We start from the raw sequence: 14,835 nt of genomic DNA, 5'->3' as shown, positions 1-14,835 counted from the left end.
ACTGTTTTGTGAATTTCAAGAAAGTCAGTCATTTTCTCCAAATGAAGGAATAATTTGAAAGGAGCAGATTTCTGACTTTTGCAATCACACACAGGGACAGGTGGTTTTTGAAGAGTGAACCATTGATGCTCTTATAAGCTGTTCAGGATAGGACTTTGCCGGGGATTGGATGATTGTGTCACCAGAAGTATTAACCCTGCCTTACATGCCTTGCTAGGTCAGAGTGGATGTCAGGTGCTCCAGAAGCTGCCGGGACACAAGTAAGCAGTGCCTCAATGATGTCCATGGCACACGCTGCTTAATTTGAGCCGGTGCTTGCATGTGAGGTCCAACAGCACTCATTTTTGTGGAACGGGATTTATTTTTCATAATCAGAATTTAACCTCAAACAAGAGGGAGAAAACAAGAAAAGGGGGAATGAAAGAAGGACAGAAAAACAGCGACAAAGGCAGAGAGAAGAATGAAACAGAACCTATAAGAGTGAGTTGAAAGGCCAGGGGGTGAATGGTGGTGGACGTGTTGGAATCAAGACTACACAACATTGGTATTCGGCAACTTTGACATTCGCAGCGACTGAAGTCTTCTGAAAACAACTCTGGGCCCTGACATTTCTTCTTTTACAAATTAAGTACTGGGACGAGGGGATATTTTTATGGTAGTGGTGGTGTTTTTCGACAGACTTTTTTCAAAACAGGAGGACAGCATTTTCACGGTATTCAAAGGACATATTTCATTTTTGGAGACATTTTGAATTGGGGGGGTGCAGGACATATAGGAAGGTGGAGCATTATGGAATGTATGACGTTACAACGCATACATTTACAATGCAGTTTTTACATCGCAACATCCTTTACAACGCATTTTCAGAAACTACCTTTACAACGCATTCCATTACATCGCATTATACCTTTACAACACATACCATTGCAATGCATACCATTTCATCGCAGTTAAGGTAAGTGTTGGATAGTGTAGAGGAAAATATTACAATTCTAACTCCAGTGAGTGCAACAGTAGGGTAAGTGTTGGATAGTCTAGGGGTAAAAATGACTATTCTAACTCCAGGGGGGGCAACAGTAGGGTAAGTGTTGGATAGTGTAGGGGTAACAATTACTATTCTAACTCCAGTGAGTGCAACAGTAGCATAAGTGTTGGATAGTGTAAGGGTACTATGTGTTGAAATGGCATGCATTGTAATGACTTGCGATGTAATGCCTGCGTTGTAGTGACATGCGTTGTAATGACATGTATTGTAGTGACATACAATGTAATGGCTGCGTTGTAATGACAGGCTATGTAAAGGTAGTGCGATGTAATGACTGCGTTTCAAAGGTTGTTTCCAATAATAAATCCTTAGCTCGGTCCAGGTAGAGTGGCAAAGAGCAGTCAGGCTCAACTAGAGGAACATATGTTAAGCATTTCAGAGTACTAACTTGGACAATAAGTAATTGCCACATCTTGAAAGAAATCCAACACTGATTTATAAAAAATAAAGCAGATTTTTATCTTAAAGTAGACACCAAAACAGACAGAAGCGGATATATATAACTGGACTTATGGATTTCTGAAGCAATATAAAATCAGGGCAAAAGAATACAGTAAACTTCATCATTGCAGTCAATGGTGAAAAAAACACTAGTGACAAACGGTCACTTGCATGTCGAGTTGCATGAAACCCAAGGGGAGTAGAGGTGGTGCGGTCCCAGGACCAAGCCACGACAGTCTGTTCGATTTCACTTGCCCGGCAGAGCTTGGGGGCTGAGTCGTCCTGTCTGTCCTTGGTGCTACACGGGAGCCACGGGGGAGCTGCTTTCAATGCTTACAAAATGCTGCGGGGAAAAGGGTGCAAAATATCAACAACGGGCCACTGCTGCTGTCGGATGAAAGTTGGATGGAGTTCCCTCTTGATGCAGCGTCAAGTGAAGGGGTCGGTTGCTCGTCTAGCAACCAAAAAGCCTTGGCAGCACAGCGAATAGGTACTTCGATGTCCAGTGGCCCCAGGGAACATGGTAGCTGCCTGAACGTTTGTGGAAGGCAGGACTGCAGTTCTCACAATGCACTAGACCATCTGGATATGGGCGATCCCTCGGAGGGCCCGATGGTCGGTGATTCCTCAGATTTAGAGCTTTGTTTTACCTGCAGTTTGCAGGGGACTAGTGCCACTAGTCCAGGGTAGTCTGTGGTTGCTTCTGGCTCTCTCTGGGGTAAGCGAGTTTCAGCTGAGGACGAGTCTTGGTCACACAATTCCAGGTGCGTTGCCACAAGTACAGAGTATCCATCTTTGGTTTGTGCAAGTCCTGTTGTCGTACATTTGGGGCTCCTCTTTGTCCTCCTCGATGCAAGTTGGATCAAAACTGAGGTTCTGGTGTCAGAGGTGGCCCTTAAATCCTAGATTTAGGGGTGTTAGCAGTGTGGGTGCAGGTGGCCACATCCAGGGGTGTGTGTCACCTTTTCTACCCAGAACCCATTATTTCTACCACTTTTAAAGATGGTAGAAGTCTTCTTTAGGTGCACTGACCAGGCAGTTCACCCTAGAGGTGTGACTGGCCTTCTGGGGGTGTACATCTCCTGCATACCTAATGATACCACCTGCCCGGGTGCAAATATGGCTGGGGCAGGCAAAGGGCTGTCTCTCCCTTTGGGAGGCAGCCCAGATGCATATCTGAGGTGGTGTAGCCTTTGAAGCTCACAGCCTTGATGTGACCGTTCACTAGCCTTCCTGGGAGGGACGAGGTGTGAACTCCTTCCTGCCAGGCCTTTATTCCCGACACCTGGGAGTGTTGACACTGCCTGGCAGGAGGTCAGAATCTAATCTTGGCTTCAGCAGCCATGGGCTGGCAGCCAGAGCACCGAGCAGCTGGGACAACCAGGTGGGCAACCTCTAAGCTAGCCCCCTGAGAGCATGCCACATCCCCGTCACCCGAGATTCATGACAGGGTGGGGAGGTATGCTGTTTGGTACCAAACATGACTTTTTTAGGTGTTACCATAATGGTGCTAGTGACCCTGGGTTTGCCCGGGTGCAAGTCCATGCGATCCTATAGACCACCTATCATTTGTAGTAACCTTTAATAGCAAAGGCCACTATAGGGACATATATACTTGTACTTACATGTCCACACCTTCAATATAAGGCACCCTGCCTCCTGGGCTCAGTAGACCTTCTTAAGGGTTGACTGACATATATTGAAAGCAGTACATTAACTTTGCCACACATGGCGATGGCAAAGTTGAAGTGGAGCGGTTTACACTGTTCCTGCAGTCTGCAGTGGCAGGCCTGCTGTCACTAGTTTATTTGGGTCACCCAGAGTGGCACAACCAGTTCTGCAAGCCCTTAGGACCCTTTTACCACCCACTTCCTGGGTAGCACTGGTAACATATACTAGAAGCTTGTAAGGGGGGTGAAGTCCTTGTCAATTGGGGTTGCCAATATACACATAATAGTTTTAGGAAGAATGCACTGTTAGGGTCGAAAACCAGCATCTAGTAGCCCAAACATGGGCAAAAAGTGGGGGGACATCTGCAAAAAGCCCTGTTTTCTCACAGGACATGAGCAGACTTCTGAGGAAAAACATATTCATTTTAGCCTCTCTAGATGGGCAGCTTCAAATTCCCATGATTCCTTCTAATTTATCAGAATATAATGGGCAGATCTGGACAGGAAAACAAAAGCACCCGCGAAAAATGTTCAAATAGCCCCGTTCCTTCTTATCTCTCTCTCTGTCTTAGCATTCATTCATTTTTATTCTATCTTTTTCTCTCTCTCTTTTTTTTCTTTCTCTCTCTCTCTCTCTCTCTCTCTCTCTCTCTCTCTCTGTCTCTGTCTCTCTCTCTCTCTCTCTCTCTCTCTCTCTCTCTCTCTCTCTCTCTCTCTCTCTCTCTCTCTCTCTCTCTCTCTCTCTCTCTCTCTCTCTCTCTCTCTCTCTCTTCTCTTTCTCTCTCTTTTGTTGCCTGTTGTGCTCGCTGCCACAAAACCCCAGGGAGCTGGGGACAGCGACCGCAGCTGTTGTCCTTCAAACACCAGCTTCCAATGGCTGCAGACCCTGGTGAAATGCATGATGGGATTAATAACCAGTCCGGCCCTGAGACTGGAAGGCATTTTCTTTCCTGTAGCCTGAGCGGGGTTGCAAGATGAAATGTCACACATTTCAAGGCTCTTGCAGCCGCGGTCGGTAGTGGGTGTACCTGCAGGGCGGTGACGTGGGGAGGGGCAGGGTGGGGGGTAGTAATGTATGGATTACGGACCTTTACAGGTTAAATAAATAAAACAAATTCTGTTGCATGCACTGCATCCCCGTTTTCAGGGCTGTACCAGGACAGACCATACATACATAGAGCACATGCATTAACTAGAATGTGTTGGAATTAATAAACATTTTGCAGACAGCAGAGATTGGATACAGGGAAGCAATTACCTATTTTTGTTTCTGACAGAAAACACAAACATTAACTCGGAAATATTTTAAGTTAATGTATGCACTCAAGATGCCACAGGAAGTACACAGAGCCCTTCTGCGCGTGCGCCGCACAGACAACACCATCATGATGACACCTCGGGGTGATCAAGAAGGATCGACTCTGCCCAGACCACACATTCTTTACAGAACATACAAACAGCACAGCGGGGAACCAGTGCCCACTCTTTATGCACGTTTCTTTCAGTAGATAATATAGAATAGTCAGGGCTCGAGTCAGGGTACCACGCGGGAGGACGGCGTCCCCCCACTTATTTTAGTTCTGCCAAACAGCTGGACTTCACTTTTTGGCCTCTCTGGGACGAGAAGCTCGGCACCTTCCGTGACGTCACTTCCTGTTGTGACGTCACTTCCGGTGACAGCGTCCCCCCACTTCTTTTTTTACGACTTGTGCCCTGAGAATAGTAATCTCAAATTACTACCAAGAGGCCCTGGTTTGGTGGTGTGCACTTTGGAAATGTAGCGAGCCAAACAAAGACATTTTGTAATTCTGCAGCCAAGTAAGCAATGGCTGTACTTGTTAAAAACATTTTTTAATGAAATGATCAGAAGTTCTGATTATCACATAAAAATCGTTTTGGAAAATAATAGCATAAATGGACAACTTCACAACACGTGTGGGTCATGTGGACGTACCTGTAAGGTCATGGGACAGATGTTTGCTTTTGCACTCTCAATATGACCTCCGAACTCTTCTCTGCCACCTACAGCTAGTGCCTACTGTGGGGTTCCCCCACTTCGGAGCTCTAAGAGACACTTAGCCTCCCTGGGCAGGTTGGTGCCTGTGACCCTCTCTCGGTGATGGTGCCAAGGCCTATGGAGAGTGCCAGCCAGTGGAGAAGGCACCTGTCCAGGCACTTTGAACACTCTGATGCCCCTTGGATGCCCCTGCTGTCTCTCCGCCATGGCGCCTACGACGTGGAGTGCCCAGCCACAGGCCACCAAGAGGCATAATGAGAATAGATGGGTGGGAGGGCTTGAGGTGGGAAAAGGTGGCAGTGACATTGGCTGAAATGGCAGACATGGGGTGGAGAGGGTGCACCACGATAGGGCAGGACACCGACCACTCGTCCTTGGGGCAGGGCACGGCGGAGCATGGGATGATCGAAAGAAAGACACAAAGGTGCCAGGGAGGGGGGATCTGAAAGGGTATATGCCAAGTGGGACCACCTGGGACGTCTCCTGTAGGCAGAGCCCACAATTACATCTATGCAGAAAAACAGACTGGTGACTTTGCACAGCTTTGTTTCCATTAACGGAAAAATCTGACATGTTTGGGTCTGGCCTTGAGCCAGCTTCGGCTGTTAAAAAATTGTAAGAAAAAAACTTCTATAGATATACAGAGGTTTCAGTCAGTGCTCGTCACCCATTGGTCTAGCTGAAGTGTCATTCACATTATGCTTCCTCCTCCCACAGCCTAGGTATGGGACCGTGGAGCTGCCCACTTAATTTTTGAACTATGTCAATCTTTACTTACTTTTTTTTTAAACATGTGCATGCCCCTTTAGATGAAAGCAGGCTTACTTTGTATTAGTTTTACACGTTTAATGACTATTGCTTAAGTTTTGGTGAAGAATAAAAGTATAAAATGTAGATGTGCAGAGACGAGACCTATTTGCATTGCCAATGCTTGTTTAAAGATGCGAGCCTGCACATTAAGAAACTGGACATACGAAGTCTGCTCTTTTTTTCATCATTTCAAACACTCTTCTTTCTCCTTAAGTCTGCTTTTCTTACCATCCCCCATAATTCATTTTTTAATGGATTTTTCCATAATTTAAAGTAAGTGCACATCTTGCCATAAGCAGTGCAAATCTTCAGGAGGCTGCTGGACACCAAACTCCAAACTCCTACCTGCATCTTGTATCTCCCTTCCACCTTTCTGTTGCTTCTGGCACATAGAAGCCCCAAAGATTGCAAAACCTATTCCACGTGTAGCTGAACAAAGAGATAAGTAATGTGTACCACTCCTTTCTTTCCATCCCTCGCTCTCACCCGGTACTACTGCTCCCGCCCCAGCCCCTCCCCCCCCCCCCCCCCCCCAGCCCCTCCACGCTCCAGTTGTCATCTCGCCGCAGGAAGCATGTCGAAGAAATGCCCCCGCAGGGCGCTCGGGCCTGCAGTTTGTGAACTCGGCATACAGTGGATCACTTCCCGCTGCAGCCATCCCACGCGCCGGAGGCCAAGAGACGGGTGACCGAGTGCCTGGGCAGAAGCGACAGACACCTGCCCCTTACAGGCTCGTGCCTCTAGGCGCTATCTGTGGGAAGAAAGGGAGGCTGCAGAGCGGCAAAGAAGATCCAACTGCCCCTCCTCTCCTCCCTCCCCCCCCCCCAACACACAAACCCGTGCCACACTAGTGGTGTAAAAACCGTTCTAAGAGGGTGGATAGGGGGCTGAGAGAAGGCACGTGTCTAGGCGCTTTGACGGTCTTCACCGGACCTCTACCACAGGCTGTGAAATGTGTCTTTTATGTAAGGCAGATCCTCACCATGTAAATCAGAGGGGTGAGGGCACATGTTAACCGCAGGGCCACTGGAATTAAGGGATTGTGCGGCCGCCGGGTTTCTGCTTAATTATGGATTTGCCGTATTTGCCACATAATCCATAATCGCCGTAAATTTGCAGGTTTTCATTTTCAAAATTGTTTCTCGCTCACACTGATTAAAAGTTGCTAAAAACGCAGCTCTACCTGTTTCCGCACCGTAGAAGGCCCATGGCAAAGGTTGACTGGTCACCTTTCAGTTGCTTATTGCGGTACCTGGGTATAAAACTGGTACTAGTAAGGTGAAACCGATGCCAAAATAGTGTTAATATGTGTAAAAATGACAAAATAATTAAGTAATAGTATAAAAAAGTGCCGTATTACGCTTCATAATTTTCTTTTTCTTGCTGCATAATTTAGTTAACCCTGCTGCAAAATGTGTCCCTCGCCTGTCGTATAGTCCCAGTGCACCTGGTTAAAGAAACCATAAGAGATATGGTTTTCTGCCAAATGTTAATTATTTGTGTGAAATTTTGTAAACATCAGTATGCATCTGTCACCCAATCAGGTAAGAGATTGACTGCAGGCTCCGCCATAGGGGGAATATTCAATGAACTTCTAAACTCTTTCTTGTAAAGTTTTCCAAGACACTAGAAATACAAATGGACATAGAAGGTGCATTGTGTCTACTGATTCGTGCATGAAGGTTCAAATTACAATACTTCCATTATTAAATGTAATGAAGACGAACCAGCATTTACAATATCTAGAGTGGACTTTTGTCTTTACCTAGCTTTACATTGAAATGTCCAGCTGGACAATCTCCAATCTGTATTTCTTGCTGTAAACCTGTCGCTGTTGAAGTTCAAGTCCTATCTCTCTGCCCTTTCTGTTAATCCATTAGAAATTATTGGCTGAAACAGACCTTCATTGATTTTGGAACACTTAGGCGTGCACGACTACTCAAGTGAATAAAGTGATATATTTCACAGCTAGCTTTAGCAACCTGGGATTTTCAACAATGGTTCCCACCGAGTTTAATGGTGCGTATTTTCACATATTTATAAACTTAGCACTTCATTGGTGTCTTACTTTAAAGATAATCTAATTCCTTTAGTATCTATAGGTTCTACAAGCTTGAGGCCTAGTCAAAAATGTAAACCTACGCATGTAGATTTGCTAGTAGTATATTTATTCTTACCCTTTTGAGTAAACTTTACTACTTTAATACCCTTTGCCTATTTAATAGGTAATTATGTTTCTTTGACCATGTAATAAGCTTTTTCAAATAGTTTAGAGACATAGGTTGATTTTCTTCCATTTACCTTTCATTAACTATGGACACATAAACTTCTGCTTGTGCTCAAATTTCTGTCCTGATGATGACCCCAGAAACTACTGGAGGTTCGAAACATCTTTGATACATAGAGCGCTACAAAGGCGTTTCTGAATGCGAAATTTAATGCAGAATTCAATGGAATGATTTTGACGAACTTAACTAGTATAGATGTTCTCTGCGACTACTTTGCAAATAGTCTGTTGCCGTTTAACTGTTTGATCACTTTTTAGGCCTGTTTTTTCTGATCACTAGTACTGCGTGTTCACTTTTCCTATGGAGCACATAGAGGTTTTATATCGATGGATTCAATGTTTGTGTATATCTTGCATTTTTAGAATATACAAATAGTTTTCCAACAGCATTCTGTTTACCGGTCTATAATAAACATGTTTATTTTATTCCTTCAGCGCATATTGTTGCATATGAAGTATATCAGGATTGCCGTTGACTGTGATTGTCTGACACTGGATAAAATTGTTGTTCTACACACTTTGAGAGCATCTGCTACAAAAAAGGGCAGTCACCACATTGTGGTGCCGCATGTGTTATGTCTTTACAGCATGCTTCTTTTTTTTTTTTAAGTCAAATTTTGGATTTCGTCCACCGCAATCTTATCCTGAGGGATGATAGGGTTGGAAGGCCCCTCCTTTGTCCAGTCACAGAACAGTTCAGTTCCAGAACATTCTGATCTCTGTGAACTGTGTGTCAATTTGATAACTAACAGAACGGTGTGACTGCCTATCACAACAGTATTTGTGTTTGTATTGTTGTCATGACCAGCTCAAGGTGATGGCTGTCTGATCCAGGGGGTAATTAAACAAAATCTGAAAAATAAATCGAGTGATAGCGAGGGTTACAAAACTTATGTAGACATGCGAGGCTTCCTGAAAGTCCCTCTTCTTTCTTGGTGACGTCACAATTCGCTGATGTTATCGTGGTGATGCAGGAGACGCCATATTTGTTGCTGGCACAAACCCCTCTCGCCTCCCACTGCCTCGTGAGATGTCACGCTGCGAGACAGGTGCTTGGCAGGCTTCTCGCAGCCTCTATGCGGCTGTCAAATAAAGGCACCAGCCCAGCTCAGGATCACAATCCGGAGAGACAGAATGGTGCCGTGCACACTGCGCATGCCCGGTGATGGATCAATGGGCCACCAATGGAACTGAAAGATTAAAGCTGCCAGTGGGGCGCTACTGGAAGCACAAGGGCTGTGGGGGACTTTTTGGCTGGGGGTCACTTTTGATAAGTAAACAAAAAATAGCTGGCAAACCTGACAGAACCATTGTTTTTTGTTTACTTATCCATACCCAGGTTCTGAGGGACACAGGGTCGCCCCATTATTGTTCAACTATTGTGGGTCACTTTTGGTCACACAAGGGAAGGCCGCATAAAAGCAGAAATCTGTCAAAGGTGTGACGTGCTAAAAAATGAAGTAATCTGCCTCCTCCATTGCCCTGATTAGACCCACAACTGATGCATCCTGCCCTTCTGGGTGCTAATTTACTTGTGGTATCAATAAAAGGTGCTTCACCCATCCAAGTAAGTCCCTATTTGGGCAGAGCCTTCTCTGTGTCGATAGAGTGTCCCTACCTTGGGCATGGGCAAGCTGGACCCTGGCCCGGGGCGCCAGTATTCCAAGGGGCGCAGCAGGCACCTTCCTGACTTAACGTCATGCAAACAGAAGCTCGTCCATCCCACTTGGCCTCAATCAGGTCCTGTTAAAGACTTTGTAATCAGCCCTTAATGCACCTCAGCGTAATGTTTAGCACCCTATTAACACCCTACCCTTCTCTCATCTTCTTCACGCCTGCTGCCATCCCAGCACAATCACGCCACGCCCCATAACAAACACCAAATGTTATTTCCGCCCAGGGCGGGGTCTCGGTCAATCTGATTTAGGGCTGGCCTTGGTCCCAACGATGAACAAAATCAGGCAGCCGAGGAAACCTACAAACGCCAATTAAAATATTCCTGACGGACGCCTAAATGCAGACTTGGCAGAGTCAGAAGATACCTGGTGGCTCGAAGGGATCATCCTGTATCAGAAGAAGTGGTTTTGTCGTATTCATTGATTACGTACACAAGAAAATATTTCAATGACACACACAGGAGATAAGAAGTCGTAGGCGGCCATTTCTGAAAACATTGCACCTATCAAGTTTACAATGATTTTTGCTGAGGTGCTCTGTGATAAGGGCAAAAAGTGCTTGTGTAGTGCTAAGATTGGTGTAAAAAAACATAAACAAGAGAAATCCACATGCAACATTCAGGATTATTTAGTATGAAGGCCTGGTCATAATACAAAATTGATAGTTTCGACAACTGAGACAAGTCCATTTAGTTTTAAAGGACTGTGTCCTTTTGATACAGGCTGAAATTGTTGTCGACGTTTCGACCCACTGAAGTAGTGTGTCAGTAGTGCATCAAATGGGGGTCTTCTTCAGGACAAATAAAAGGAACACCCAAGTCATCTTGAGGATAGGTAATGAAGCTTTAAAATTGTTATGATAAATGAAGACAGAATCTTTATTGGAAAAAAAACAATAAATGGACAATACAGTCCAGGGTTGGTTGGAGAAGGCTCACAAAGGAATCTCTTCAGCAGCAAAGCTTTGTTGGGATTTGATTCTTTTTTAAGTCCTTTGGCTGATTTGTGCATCACCTGGTAGGCCTGGATGTGCCTACACTGACTACTTCGTGTTTTTTTTCATTTATTGACATTTTTCAATAAAGACTTGGTCTGCATTTGCTAAACTAGCCCTTTTTGCACTTATCACGAGCACTTTTTACACTTGTCATGGAGCACCACTGCAGAAAGCATTGTAAACTTGACTGGTGCAATGTTTTCATGAATGGTCATCAATTACTTTTTAACTCCTGGGTGTGACATTGAAATGTTTTCATGTATATGTAATAAGGGAATCCAACAGAACCACTTTGTCTGGAACGGTATTTACAGCCCAGGGTCTGAGTAACACATGGAAACTCAATAATTGCCAACAGGCTTTAAGAGATCCTGAACTCACTTAAAGACAGTGGGTGATGTATAGCAGAGAATGGGCCTAGTTTGCATTCTACGTCACGTCGACATTTTTTCCATTTTAGCAGTGTCCCATAATTTGCTTGGTTAGCATGAACCCTTCAAGCTTTGTCAGGTTGTCAACTTCAATTTCAATTTCAAAATTCTTTATTTCGGCTTTGTTGCCATAAAAGAACAATACATACATTACAATGGATAAAAAAGGAAAAAAGAAAACATACCACTTTGAATATTAAAACCATTAGCTAAAACAGTACATTTCATGTTGGAAGACAATCGGAGCACAAACAAGCAATCTTAAAATCCTAAAATGGACCCCTCACTAATTTCAAAAGGTGAACCAGTTCTATTTCCGGGAATGAGCTCAATTACAGTTGATGCCCCATTTTTTTCCTTTGAAAAAAAATAGAATGTAGGAATCTGCTAACACTAAATATTATTGGTTGCATTGAGTTTGTTGTCAAAATTCTCAAGGCCTGTGTACATGACCTCAAGCCTAACAGTAGGCATATTGGTTTGATCCATCTTTTCCTGGCCTGTGCGTACGCAGGGCAAAAGAAGAGGATATGTTGCTCATTTTCTATCTGGTTTTGTTCGCACATGGAGCAAATTTCATCGGTCGCTATGGATGATGTATCTGAATTTCTAGCCCAACGTGCCAGGGTTGTCTTTATTAAAAGATTTCCGTATCTAAATTTTAAAAATAAAGTTTTGGCAAGTGGGGGCTCTATTTCATCCATTAAGGTCTCAAATAGTGGCACGTCCTTAAAAGTAAGGAAGTTTGATACTAAAGTCCCACCAGTTGAAGCACTTATGATCCTATTCGCGATAAAGGTCCAAAAGGCCCTTTTTAAAATTAATTTCGGGTTAGGGGGAAGTTGCTCGGGGTTCTCCCAAAAATGTTTCAGACCTATGTTACTGAGCCAAGTTTTAACATGCCTAAACCATGGGATAGCTTTTAGACTATCAAGCGCCATAATTTCTTTTAACCCGTCTCTATAATCTTGTAATTCGGGAACCTGCCATAGTCTAACCCATAGCATCAATGGTCGAATTATGACTTGGTGATCAGTTCTTTTGATATTTAGGTCAAATTGCAGTGGCACTAGTGGAGTGCCTCTCGGGACCCTTACCAAACTTCGCATAAAGTTGTTATCCGGGACACTAAAAGTGTCCTTGGACCCGGGACCCCAAATTTCTGCACCATATAGCACTGATGGTTGGACTTTAAATTTAAAAAGTTCAATCGCCGGGGACACAGCTTTACTAGTACTCAGGCTTTGTTCCCTGAGAATAGGTTTTACATTCTGGGCAAATGTCAACTTGCTTTTTTCCATTTGGGCTCTCCAAGTGAAGTTAGAATCTAATGTCACCCCTAAGTATGAGAAATGGGGGACCGATTCCAGTTTTACTCCTTTCAAAGTTAGACAGCCTTTATCTGATTTAGTCGGGTTTAGGGCCATACATTTGGTCTTTTTCCCATTAATCTCCAGCCCCTTCTTACTGCAATATTCACTGAAGGAGTTCAATAGAGCCTGGAGACCTTTTTTGGTTTGGGAAATCAAGATAGTGCCGTCAGCAAATAATAGGGATGTTACCCTTTCACCGTTCAGTTTTGGGGAGTCGTTTTTGCATTCCTCCAGGTATAAGGGGATGTCGTTCACAAAAAGGGAAAAGAGCGCAGGGGCCAGAACACAGCCCTGGTGAACACCACGCTCGATGGGGATTTTTTGGGTTAGTTCACCGTTTGGGCCCCATCGAATTCTCGCAAAATTCCCTTCATGTAGCTCTTTGATCTGAACTGCTAGATTATTTGGCAGCCCTACTGCACTCAGGGTTTTCCATAGAAGATTGCGAGGCACTAAATCGAATGCTGCCCTTAGGTCAACAAAGGCAACATATAAATGACCCCTTTTAATCTTTACATATTTCCAGTAAAGGCAGCAGAATCTAAAAATCTGATCTATAGTGCTAACTTTTGATCTAAACCCAGCTTGGTATTTGGTTAAAATTGTATTTTCCTCCAACCAGTCACTCACACGTGAAAGAATGTGTCGTGAGTAAATTTTCTGAAGAATATCCATTAGACTGATTGGCCGATAATTACAAGGGTCCATCCTATCTCCTTTTTTAAAAATTAAAACGATTTCAGCTCCCTTCCAACTTTCAGGGAATTCTAAGGTTCGGGATAGCTTATTGCTCAAGTAGTTAATATATGGTGCCCATACTTTTAAATCGTGCTTATATAAATTCCCCGGAATCTTGTCAAGACCTGGGGCTTTGCCAGATTTTATTTGGCTTATTGCCAGCTTAGTTTCCCCTAATGTGAAGACCAGATAATCTGATGATGTTTCATAACTCAGGGCATTCGTGTCCGTATGGGGATCATCATATTTTTTATATAGGTTAGTGAAGTGATTAATCCAAGTTTGCTCGTCCAAATAGACGTACTTAACCACTCTCACTACGTGGTTCCCATTAGCTACTAGCCTCCAAAAGGCTACATTAGCATGTGATTTTGCGGCCAGCAGCATTTCAGCCCATTTATCTTCCTCCCATGCTATTTTTGAAGCCCTTTGAACGGACTTGTAATTATTCCTGGCTTTTTGGATGTGTAAGGGGGACTTAGATTTAATTGCCAATAAGAGTTCCCTTTTGGACTCTCTACAGAATCTATCATACCAGGGTTTACTATGGGACAGATTCTGTGTCTTTTGCTGATTCTTCTTGGGCATTTTAGTAACTAACAATTTTAGGTCAATGAACATTTTTTGGTGTATTAGCATGAAGGGGGTTTTAATTTCCTCGTCAGGCATTAGACCCAAATATGGTCCAAAAGTCCCAGCAAAAAGTGTATATATTTCACTAAGTATGTCACTGTGATCCAATATAAAAGGCCGTTTGAGTGATCGCCTATTGTTGCTAATGTGGATCTCGATATTATCACCACTGCTTTCCTCTGCTAAGGAGGGTTGAACTATGTCATCAAACAATAAGGCATCTATTACAAGGTTTAGCGGAAAGTGATCACTTTCTAGCCTCTCCATTACATCGAGGTCCAAAAGATGCGACCAAATAGGTATGGAGGCAACCACAAAATCTAAATTGCTTTTGCAATTGTTCCTACTAAAGGTTGGTTTCTTCAGACTATCGGACGGTAACCGTCCATTACAAGCCCTGAGACAGTACTCCGTGCATAGTTTAGTAAGTTGGAGAGCCAAAATTGAGCATTTTACCGATTTAACATTCTCCAAAATTGGGATTTTGTTCGCCTGATCTTCCTCAGCAAAAATATCACCAAGACCCAAGACTGGCTCAAAATTACAATTTAAATCGCCGGCAAGGATGATGAGATCCTCCCTGGAATCTAGTCCGCTTAGGAAGCGGTCTAATTTAAATAGCGTTGATGATTCACTTGATGAAGGTGAAGGCCTGTTATAGATATTTATTAAAAATAGTTTTTCCCCTTTGCACGTCATGACTTTTAATGCTAATAT

Source organism: Lissotriton vulgaris, chromosome 11 (assembly GCF_964263255.1).
Source record: "Lissotriton vulgaris chromosome 11, aLisVul1.2, whole genome shotgun sequence".
NCBI classification, from domain to species: Eukaryota; Metazoa; Chordata; class Amphibia; order Caudata; family Salamandridae; genus Lissotriton; species Lissotriton vulgaris.
Note: the sequence above shows the minus strand (reverse complement) of the source record.